Genomic DNA, 12,591 nt, shown 5'->3' on the forward strand with positions numbered 1-12,591 from the left:
CATTGACTTCAATGAGATTACTCTGAAGTAAAGCTTTAAAGGATTGCAATCTCAGCTGTTTCAGTGAGTGTTGCTGTTTCTTGGCATACAAATAAAGGCTGAGGCCTACAGGGAACCTGGTGCATGGGTGCAAATGTGCATGCGCTCACTGTTGCAAGATGCTAACATTATGTGCTCTTGGTCATATTTGGTATGATTATGCGCACATACAACCTGTGTAGAATCACACAATATAACTTGAAAATGTGAACTGCAAGTTATTTGTGAATAGCTTCTGTAAGCGGCTATAGAAAAGCAATGAAACAATAAAGCAAATAGGGAGTTCTAAAACTATTTAGGACTAATGCACTCGATGCAAAAACTATATATGTATGGCAACCTTCAGAAGTATCTATTTTTTTTAAGAGCAAACCTACACTAGATTGAATTTGAGGTGTTCAGTTAAGGCAACGAAAATGCAGATTGGCAGTAACATTTTCCATTTGTGTTCCACCCTTGGGGGAAATAACCCACCCCAGGAACTATAGCGAATGGCTCCAAATCTTGGTGGGGCTGGCTTCTGAGGAGTGCAGATTCCAAGGTAAAAGCATTACCCGCTACACAGCTGTGTTTTCCCAATAACAAAGGGAAGTGTTCGCCATGCTCGATCTGAAATAATTCACAGTGTTAGAACAATTCCATGGAAAGTGGGGGATCCTTGTTGGTGCTTGACAGAAATCTCATAACATTTACAGATAGATGTCCATGCCCTCCAAAAGCTGCCCCAAACTTACCTTTTCAAAGAAGCAGGGAGTTTAAACAGAGAGCAGGCTGCGGTGGGAAACTATCTTCTTTGTAAATGACTATTCCCAGTACTTTCCAGCATGACTTCCTTCTTGCTGCAGTTGACAGAAATGGACAATTTTGCAGTCTTCCAAACTGAGTTTAAGACTATAATTCCCAGCAACCCCTGCAATTCAGTAAGTTCTGAACAGACTGTTCAGATACTCACAGAATGGGCACAGAATATACACTCTTGAAACTAGTACTTGTTTTACCTCAGGAATGTTTCTCTCCCCGTCTCTTTTGTATTGCATTGATAAATCAAATTGTAATCATTATGTGGTACCATCCAGTTAATTGAATTATTGTCAAGATTTAATTTTTTTTATTTCAAAGAATATTTGCTGTTATATTGCCAAAGGCTTTCATGGCCAGAATCAACTGTCGGTTGTGGGTTTTCTGGTTGTGTGGCTATGGTCTGGTAGTTTTTGCTCCTAATGTTTCACCAGCATCTATGGCTGGGATTATCAGAGGCATATCATGGTGACTTGTATCATGTCTCTTAAGATACCAACTATAGATGATGGCAAAATATTAGTAGCAAAAACTACCAGACCACAGCCACAAAGCCCAGAAAATCAATAATAGGCCATTTTTTGTTATTGATATTAGTTGGCTGTTTTACTCCTAAGTGATGTCTGACATTCTACAAAAAATGAGAATAAAGAACAGATGTCAATCGCACTATTTCCCACATCCAATGGAAGACTTGGACTTATGACTCAATCCAAAGACTCGTGAAGAAGATCTATCTCAGGCATGGCAACCATTAATCTGAGATAACTGATCATACACATGGAATTCTCATGGATCATCTTTCTGGGTGCCCTGTGACTACCAGAATATGGATTATGTGACTCAAGTCTTCAGTGCAAGTTTGGGGTGAATAAAAATTGTGCTAGAATAGATATTATACCCAATTATTTAATGCATCCTCATTTTTTTATATCCATGTTATACCTCTTTTACTGGAATAAGTCGTAAAACAGTATCTTTGCTTCAAAATGATTGACAGTGGAATATTCTGGCTTGTAGCTACAAAGGCAAACTACAGACCTAGACACGGCACAGACTGTACATCCTTAGAGTCTGCCAACAGACTGTTCCTTGCGAAATGCTACTGAGGAACCATGAATTCTGGAATAACATTTTCTTGGCTATTTTTTAACATCAACATGAAGAGCATTTATTTATGAAAGTATTTAAATACATTTCTCTAACACTTCTGCTTGAAATTTAATATTGAAAGCAGTATGTTGCTCATGCTACATTTTTAAGCAATGAGGTTTTAGGTAGTATTAGAGAAATGTATTTAAATGGCTGTGTTCTTAAGAACTAACTGTTCTTAATAAATTACCTTCAGATTCTGGTTTGATGGGCCCTAGCAAACCATAGTTAGTTGACTAAGCTGAATTGAGCTTGTTTTATTAAACCATGGTTTTGTGTATTAACAGATCTAAATCACTGGCTGTTAACATGGCACTGTCAAGATCACATCTCATTTTACAGAAATATGGGTTTCTCTCTGTATCTACAGTATAGAGTCCTCAGTCTCTTTCAGGAACACAAAACACAAGCATGGTTTTCACCCACCACAGAGAATACTGCAGGTATAACTTGCTAGATACAGATGAAATAATATTATACTGCCATTATTTAATTATCACCAATCATGGTCATTCTGCAACACCAGCATTCCGATCTCATCTGCAAATATACAAATAATGGCTCTCAAGAAAGATCTATGGGACTATTGAGTTAAACTTTAATTGACTTCCATTCTAGGAATTTTATTCTTTTTTTAATATTCATTTTTAATATTGTCTTTATTGCAAGGTTAACATAAAGAAAATGCAAATGAGAGAGGAATGTTGTGCTATTTGTTGGGCTGATCCTGTTTGGGACCGTGGCAGAGGGGAATGTGAGCTCCTGTTCCTCACTCACACATGGTTTTCAAGAGCCAAAATGGAGTTCCTTCAAAGTAACCGAATCTAGCCTGATGCTTTTGCAATGTGCTAGCAATCCTCAACTAATTCAGATTTGATTGCTAATGTCTGCTAACTAATGAAGGAGTATGATCCAGCGAGTTACAAATGAGTTTTTAAAAATGGTGTCTGTACCATCTTCTCTTTCCCTCATCAGTGATTTGTGGTTGCAGAAGTTAATAGTTTTCTACCAAACCACTTCCAGAGTCCCATAGCTTTTTACCTTGACATTTCCAATCACAGCTTGTTCTTTTTGTCTTCTATATCTTGTCTTGCAGGCTGTAATCCTGAAAGCAGGAACATGTCATATTTTATTTTCTGCATATTGCCTAGTTAATGCAGCTGTTTGCAGAAATACCTGACAGGACAGAAACTGATTTTTATACACAGAAGAACATGTCTGAATCGGCCTGTATAATTAAGAATTTTGTACCAGTAGTATTGATAAGGTTAGGATTTTTACCAATAATCCTATTTATAGTGTGGTTCTTAAAGGGGAAAACTCATGAATGAGTAGACATCACCTAGCTGCTCCAAACATCAATCAGTAAAACTGTGGCCTTAAGCAAACTTCCCTTTTGCTTCTAAAGAATTTGATTTGCTTGCTCATGAGTGTAATTCTTCTGGAGCCCCTGCAAAGATACAAACAAAAAGGGGGGAAAGAGAGAACTCAACCAGAAAATTACAGGGAGCCTCAAAGATTGAGCTAATAACTGCAAAATATATAACAAAATAATTATATTTATTATATGCTGTACACAAAAAGGTTTGGTAAAACACAAGGCCTGTTGCACAGGGCTCAGACATGGTTGATGACACAAACATTATAAATGACCAATACAGGACCCTATGCATTTTGGCAAAATAAATGAAATGTAAAACATAATTTTATAATGTATAAACTACCATTTAACTGAGACTGTGTTAGATAACTATAAAGGCTGTCTTGTGATGGAACCCAGTTTACCTACTTACTTAGCACAGTTGGTCAGTAAAATCTTATGAACATCTATAATCATTGTATTGTCGAAGGCTTTCACGGCCAATTCAACTGGTTCTGGTGGGTTTTCCGGGCTGTGTGGCCATGGTCTGGTGAATTTTGTTCCTAACGTTTCACCTGCATCTGTAGCTGGCATCTTCAGAGTTGTATCACAGAGAAAAGTCTGTTTCACACTGTGTCTAAGTGAGAAGGGAAAGTTTAGAGTGGTATATTGTCCATGTCCCAGGGTGGGGAACCAATCATTAAGTGTTTGGGTGGAACTTGCTATGTAAAGGTGTGCTTGAGTGCATTGTATTGCATTGCGGGTGGGGTTATCAATCCATTTTTTAAGTACTGGGAGCCAGGCTTTGCTAATCTTTCACATCTCTTCTTTCTTATTGAAGTTGTCCTGGTGTTTGTGAATTTCAATGGCCTCCCTGTGCAGTCTGACATAGTAAGCTTCTGAATTGTCCAGAATTTCAGTGCTCTCAAATAAAATATTATGTCCAGTTTTGTTTAATACATGTTCTGCAACTGCAGATTTTTCAGGATGGTTAAGCCGACAGTGTCTTTCATGTTCCTTAATACGGGTCTGAATGCTGCGTTTTGTGGTTCCTATGTAGAACTTTCCACAGCTACAGGGTATGCGATATACTCCTGCAGAAGTGAGGGGGTCTCTCTTGTCCTTTGCTGAGCGTAGCATTTGCTGGATTTTCCTGGTGAGTTTGAAGATGGTCTGTAGGTAATGCTTTTTCATCAGTTTCCCTATTTGATCTGTGATTCCCTTGATTTCCTTTCACACAGTGTGAAACAGACTCCCCTCTGTGATACACCTCTGAAGATGCCAGCCACAGATGCAGGCTAAACGTTAGGAACAAAGTCCACCAGACCACAGCCACACAGCCCGGAAAACCCACCAGAACCAATCTAGAATCATTCACAAATTTGAAAACAAAACTCTCCACACACAGTTTATTGGTAGCTGGAACTAGGAGAGCAAGGTATAACGTATGTTTTTCCCCAACGGTGTTTTTGTGCCCTTCTGATTTCAGAACTGACAAGTGCTTGTCATTACTTTTCCTAGAGCATTAAAATTTTAACTCCAGTCTTTAAAGGTAAAGGTAGACCCCTGTGCAAGAACCAAATCATTATTAACCCATGACATCAGTAGAAACTCAACGCTGATTCAACTGCATATTCTTTTCTCTTTTTTTCCTCTTGGAGTTCTATTCTGACATTTTGTGTGACTTTTTAAAAAAGAAGTGGTTACTGTACAATAGCTATACACAACTTCAAGTTGATTTGCATGGAAACAGACTGTGAAGAATTGCAGATGAGTGAAATATTAAGATAGAAGGCGGCAAGGTCTCTAAATAAAATAAATTTGACACAATTTAGATGTCCTCATTTTGAAGATACCTAGGAGCATACACAATGAGGGTAAATTGTTATTTCAAAACCATTTCAAATTAAAGTGCCTCCTTTTCTTACCTGTCGTTCAGCAAGTTCTGCTGCCTCCATCTCTGCTGTAAACAGCAGATGAAAGCCGGATGAAAAAACAAAATAGACCAGAGGCGAAACCATTTAGCAAGCAAGTGCTGCCATCTAGTGACCCAGAAATTCTACTCGGCTTCCTAAATGTACTAAGAATGGCAAGTCCCGTTGCAATCACCGTGATTTACTTCCAAGTAAAGGAGTAGAGAAACAGTGTTTAATTACCTCTACTGATAGCAAGAGATTCACAGTGCAATCCTATGCCAAGATACTGCAATCTAACTCCATGGGTTTAGAAAGGAGTATCTCTACACAGAATTGCATTGTTTCAGTATACTATACTTCATTTTGTGGGGGAATAGTAAGGTGAAAATGTAAGAAAGCATGTTGTAAAGGTGACTACTTCAATTTTTAAAGTGTGTTATGCGACAGCATTTGTTTTTGTTGACAACTGTGGGCTAATATCTTTCTGCAGGGACGATGTGCACGCAGCTTTCAAGGCTGTTGTGTCCTTGTCTTCTTTTCTAAGTGTGTGGGTTCAGGAAAACAATTGGTTTTGGGGATCAGGCTTGAAGTCTTCACATAAAATTACCATTTTTAAAAAATGTGTTATAAACTGTGTAAATTTTGATAATTTGTTTAGAATAATGCCTTGGGAGAGAGGAACACCCCAAAATATTTTATATACTTTGTTCTCACTTGAAGCAATATGTTGACATAGGCAGGTGATCTTTGTTAGGCACAAACTCAACCAAGCAACAGAAAAACCTCACATCTGGGGGAAAGAATCTCTCCTCAAAATATTTACTCTTTGGACATCTGCTATTACATAAATAGGTTTGTTTTTAATCTGCAGGAACCCTTCTAAACTAATCATATTTACTTCTCGATCCACTTTCCAGTTAAGACAAAGCGCTTGGATTAAGTTGAGCCAAACGGCCTTAAGTCTAAGTACTTCGGCTTAATTGGGTTGTGCGTCAAGAATACAGCCTTGTTCCTCACACTACCCTGAAGCAATCCCATTCCAAAGCATGCTCACTTAGAGGGGAAAAGTTACATTGTAATCACTTGTGTTGACAGCTGTATAAGGGAACAGGTGCTTTATGTGCATTTTTGTAAAAGGTGGCAAAGGTAATACTGTCTTGGACACTGTATATAAATACCAAGTATTATTATTATATTTCATTTGTGGCAATAGAAATATGAAAAGGGCCCTTAGAAAATATATGAAGCTTAATCTGGGGGAATTTAAGGACTTTTGTATTTCACTCATTTTGATGGAAACAGACATCCAGATTTTATTCCTGTTAAATGAAAATGGTGCATGGCCTTCCACAGTATGCATAGGTATTGATATAAATGTGAAATTACTCAGATCTCAGATCTTATTGGTATTTAATGAAAATAAAAGCAAGAAGGAAATAGCTTATTAGCTAATAATATAGAGCAGGAATATAAGAACTAAAAAACAATAATAGCACTTAGTTCAGTCTTATACACATTTATTCAGGATAGGTCTTTGAATATTTAGAAGGGCTAACTGCCATTTAAGAAGAACTGAAGCCTGAGCATTTAGTGTTCCAGGATATTCTATTAGTATGCATAGTATTCCTTAAAGCTATCCTATATGATCTGTGTAATTTTCCTGCAGTGTTTGCAAGACCACTGCAGGGCCAGGAACTAAATCAGCAAGATAACATAAAATAACAGGGCATTGTGTTGAATCATTTGAATAGAGCAAACGCATTGGAGACAACCAATTGCTTCTCATTTTCTAGATGAATTTGTGTTAGTGGTAAAATATCAACATCAGGTTTTAACCTATACAAATACTATTTAACATGGACGTTAAATAGATTTGTGGAAGATGCGAGATTCTAAACTGGCACATTTTGAAGTCTTTTGTGCTGAAAATACTGGATTACAGATAGAATCAGTTCAAATTTCTCTTCTTTAATCCACATAAAAAGTCTTCTGACGTCCTCTTTTGGGAGGTCTGCTTATGAGACCTACAAGATTCAGCTCTCACGTTTACAATAAGACCTAGGTAAATTTCTCAACTTTTTTTTGGTTTAAAAGGAAATAAAAACTAACAATTGAGTCTGTGCTACAAGGAGCGCACAGGTTTGGGTCTAGAACCTTTCAATTAATTTGAACAAGGTGGCTTAAATATAGAAACTCATTTCAAGGAAATGCAAAAAATAAAAGAACTTTAAAAAAAACATCCTTGTTTATTTGGTATTGTTTCCCTCTGTGGCAACAATGTGCATTTTGCTTCTCAACTTAAAAATGTTGCCGCCAGACATTCCTGTAGGACTGTCCTGACCCTTTTGCCGTATGTGCTGGGAAAGAGGAACGAGAGAAGAGAGCAATGGGAGGTCACCGAAGATGATGTCTGATGGAAAAGTGGCTGCACATAGTGGGGGTAAGTAGAGGGGCACCAAAGGGGAAAGGATGGAATGAGTCAGCATGACACAGATGTCCAACTGGAAACCGCAGGCTGGTCTCCCAGCCCATTGCACAAACCTCTCTAAAGCAAAATCCAGACAGACTCTGCCGCTCTATAAATCTTTCCCCCCCTTTCCATTACTGGTTGGGTATTGTTGGCCCTAAGCCACCTGATTTGTCTATGATTTATTAGCTGCTATGCATTATATATGAGATTCAGGTTTGCTGAAGAGTTCCCTTCACAGTCGCTTTTGCATACAAATCAGCTACTGTTAAAGAGGCTACTTGAATCACTCCCATGTCGCCAAGAGTTTGGGTTTGGGAGTGTGAGCATATCTGACTTGGCAAAAAACAAAGGGGGAAGATCTTTAGACGGACTCCATCAGACTTGCTGCAACTTGTGGCACTACCCTGATTAGCAGAAGGGTTAGAGTGAATCAAGCAGCAGTCAAATAATAAGGTTTCCTGAACATTTACATTTACATGGAGCCACGGAAAAAAATGTAAAAGCCGGGGAATGGGAGGAATGAGAAATGGCTCTTCTTACTTCCTTTGAATGAGTCCCTTATCAGAGGCATTTCAGCTGTAAGCCCCATGGAGCAGAGGTTCGTTTCAGCTGCTGGATTTCTTTCAAAAGAAAAAAAAAATTACATCCCACTTAAAAAAAACACCTTCAGTATTAATGTAAAAGTCACAATCCTTACTCCGGGTAATTAAAAACATCCAATTAAAAAGAACTTCAGTCTACAATGCAAATCTGATTCCTATCAGTGTTATTTAAAAATCTACAACATTAATTATTTTCAAAAGTAAACAGGATAGAATTAGCCTGTCACCTACCTGATGATAATGATAGTTCCATGAGAGTTTCTAGGGAGAGAAAAAACCAAACGCAGGGCCTTATCAGAAAAAGACCTCCTCTCTGGGTGATGTCAAGTCTTCTGAAGGTAGGGTGCCAAGACAAGAGTAATAAAAGATTATTTCAGTTCTCAGGCATGTTCATGTTAATCAGTAATGCATCCTCTACATGGATGTTGCCAAATGAGGAAAAACAACCCCACAACAATAATAGGTACCTTTCAAGAGTAGAAGATGGAGAAGAATGTAGAATATGTTGCAAATCAGTTCCTACAACCTTTCCTCCGCTGCAACTCGTTTTCAGGCATTTAAGTTTATAGCTCACTGCTGCAACAATTCTCCTTATTTGCAAAATTTGGCTTTTGGTTCCACAGTGCTTACTAATTTAAAATATGTATAGGTCTATGCTGTCCACATAAATGTTCTAAGCAGCAACATTTAACATCCAACACTATGAAAATACCAGTCATTAAAAACCTACAACAGTCTAGTAGTCAATAAAACCATATGCATAAGCTAAGTCTCCAGGAATCACAATAATCTCTTTTTTAAAAAAACAACAACACCCTTTTGCTTTAGCTTATGCCCTTCTACCTCACAGAAATAGCTGTCTACCAAATTCTTCTCCAACACACCCCCATCACATTCCTCCCACTGACTTCAAGAGCAAACAGCTTTGACGGGGAGAAAGCATATGCTTGGCAGCAAGCGGGGAATCACTTTGCAAGCATCGTCTTGCTCTTCTTTAAAAATAAGGGAAACAAATCCCATATTTCTCACAGACAGAAGTAAGAATGACTCCTGGGATGTACCAGGGGCTGGTGGGGAGGTGGGGAGGGTCAAAGGCAGAGTCCCTTAACACCTGAAATGTTGCCCCGCAATTCAAGCCACAAGTTCTGCAATCTGTCGCTGGGCAGCATCTGTTCCTGAGTGTTTCTGAAGAAAGGAGGTGCTGTTAAGTGAAAGTGTTATGCCCAAAGAGGAGTTTGCTAAATATATTACCTACCTTTTTCATCTGTAAAAAGTATCCCAGCTTTGTAAGATTTTGACTGCATCAACACTAAAATTTGCTCTATAATTTTGTTGTTGCTGTTATTAATCACTGATTCAGGCAGAGTTTTGCTCTTCCATTGAAATCAATGCAGCTTAAAGGTGCCTTCAAGTTTGGCAAATAATGCTTACTATTTGTTTTACTTATGGAACCGATGAAGCCAGAGAGAGTCAGATGTAAATTAACTCTTTATACCACCAGTCAAGATACCATACTAACAAAACTCATCTGTGCTGAATTATCCTCCCAGACTATAGATATGGATTTAATCATAATCATAATCATACTTAGCATGTATATCACATTTTTGCTCAAAATGCATCGTGAGTATCATCTTAGTAATATTTTTAAGGTTAATATTATTATCTTGCTTAAAGAGAGTGGCCAGTGAGACTCTAGTAAAGTGAGGATTTGATACCTCATGATTTATTGTAAGTTATCCATACCCACTTTATGCTTTGTTTGTTAGAGATGAAACTGTCTCAGGAAACAACCAGTTTTTCATGCACCAATTCAGTTTCAGCTGAATTTTTACAGTATATCTTTGGTAAATATTCGGTGTGGGGAAAATAAAACCCCAGAGCCGGAGTGACAGGGCTCCAAACTCTAAGCTATTGCCAAACACTAAGCCACACTCCTATTTGAGAAAAAGCCCCCATTAAGATCAAGTGATTATCTGGCCCAAAATAGCTTGGCTGAGAATGTTACCTGCTTATAAGTCACATTGCAATCAATTGACATTGCATGTGTGCAATTCTATCTTTCCAATTTTAAACAACCCAATTAAAGTTGATTGATTTGAAATTATTTCTTTGGCTCAAATCCATGGAATTTGTCTTTATGTCCCACTTGGATTCCCAGAGATGATGGGATGCTGGAAAACAAGCAGAACTCTTAGTTATATCAAGTGGGACTCCTGGTAATTCCTGAGATTGTGGATTACAATAACCAAATGGTCAGAGTTGGGTGGTTGTGGTTGCTTACAGCATCCTGAGAACTAATGCTCTGGTACAATACAAAATCTGAAGAACTGCTAAATATTTCCAAAGCCAGGTTTGATAACCACTAATTTATAAATAAATTTCATGAAGATATGTCCTGGAGAAAAAAAAGGAATGGGGACCAGAAGCTGCCTTTATCAAAAAAGAGTTTTATTGTTGTGCAATGTTTACCCTAGTCTTTTTCCATTGACACTATGAAACGCAACAAAAGCATTATGTGTCCTTCGCAAACCAGACACTCCAGTCTGTGTATAAAAGCTAATTAAGCTAAGTGCTACCTGTAGCAAGGACCTTCAGCCTCCCAGCAAATGCAGCTAACCAAAACAAGGCATCGTTTTTCAGATCCATCTTTAATAACAACATGATGTGAATAGAGTTTTTAGATGGGAAGCTGGCTTTGTGATAAGGAGCTCAAATGAAACGGGATTGCTCCTGTTTAGGTAGAGCAAATATTCCTCTGCATGCTTCATTTCTTTGTTTCTTTTTCATGTTCTCTCATTGACATTGTCTCATAATTAATCAGAGAATTAGCAAAGATTAATAAGAATGTGAAATAAAATAAATATGAATAATTTAGCAGTGGAATGGGACAACATTATTAGCCTCTGGGACAGCTCGGATCTCCGTTCAGCTTCTAATTTCCCATTCTGCTGTGTGAGTGATAAATCAAATCTTTTGGATCATTAATGCAGACATTTTAAACAGTGGGGGGGGGGGAGGGAAATCCAAGGACCTGCAGCAACTGAACAATTCAGAAATGGTTTGGTGTGCAAGCATCACATATCAATCCACCCATATGCAAGAAACAATTTTGGGGATCAAGTTTACTTAGAAGAAAGTCCCATTTTATTCAGTGAAATTTTACTCCCAGGCAAGCGTTTTTAGGATTGTTGCAAGGAACATCTGAGAAAGTGTTTATGCAGCGGTTTTGTAGAATAAAACAGAGGCAGATCTTAGAATACATCATCAGAATAATGCATACTTTGGGCTATGTTGAAAATACCTTGAGTAGTTTACAAATGTGTATTCAGGCATAGAGCCCATATTTGTTATGTTCTTGCAAGAGTTATACTATTATTATTTTTTTTAAAAAGAAGAAGATACAAGCTTCCTACAACATGATTTTGCGATTGTATAAACATCAGAGAAAGGACAATGATCCTGGGCCATATTGACACGCGAGAGGTTACTAAGTAACAACTGCTCAATACCTTCCTTTGGACTTCTCGGATAGACCACTTAACTATCTCAGCTTTCCCAGTGATCATCTCATTTATCTAGGATTATTGCACTGAATTTACTGTTTGGTTTTCTTCCAGAACTGAAATGTCAAGTCCAGTGTCATGTATGCAGTAGCTTTGTGCTGTGAGAGCTCAACAGATCCACCGAAAGCTGCTAGCAGTTGATCTTTGGATAGAGCTAGAAATAAATAAATCCTCTTTAGCAGATCAATATTCATCCCATTTAATGCTTGATGTGAAACTTGTGGATTTGGGGTGGTAATGCTGATGTACAGCTAATCGTTGAAAATGGGCATTAGGGCTTTTATAACATGGCAACATATTGTCAGACAGGAAGGAGGAGAAGGATTGTGTACAGCTGTGTGTGGTGCGCTCTTCTAGCAACATTTATATTTATTTATGCATAATTTTTACATTCATACGGAGTGGCTACACAGTAGAGGGATTTTGTAAAATATGTGGACGATTTTCATTCTGAGAACACGTTAGGAATTAGGCTATGCAACAACGGTTACAGAAGTAGTAATAATACATAATATCATACTTTGTGCCAGGAGTAGGGCATGCTGCTTTCACCAGCACAAGACTCTGTATCAGAAGAAGCTCCATCATCAAAGAAATGGAATCCGAGCATCCGATCCACTGTTTTTGTAATTGGTTGTTTTTCCTGAGAGTTCACCCACTATTTCATTAATCTTTATGTAAACCTTGC

The 12,591-nt window shown here is 38.0% G+C and overlaps 1 long non-coding RNA gene across 1 annotated transcript; it reads right to left on the minus strand.

Annotated features, from left to right (window-relative positions):
• Nucleotides 1–773: 773 nt before the first annotated feature.
• LOC125440099 lies at nt 774–8,669 on the minus strand. Its single transcript, XR_007245635.1, has 3 exons — nt 8,569–8,669; nt 3,031–3,094; nt 774–878 (listed from the first exon to the last, which is right to left on the minus strand). It is a non-coding gene; the product is annotated as an uncharacterized LOC125440099 (long non-coding RNA).
• Between the last annotated feature and the right edge of the window lie 3,922 nt (nt 8,670–12,591).

This window comes from Sphaerodactylus townsendi, linkage group LG10 (assembly GCF_021028975.2).
Source record: "Sphaerodactylus townsendi isolate TG3544 linkage group LG10, MPM_Stown_v2.3, whole genome shotgun sequence".
NCBI classification, from domain to species: domain Eukaryota; kingdom Metazoa; phylum Chordata; class Lepidosauria; order Squamata; family Sphaerodactylidae; genus Sphaerodactylus; species Sphaerodactylus townsendi.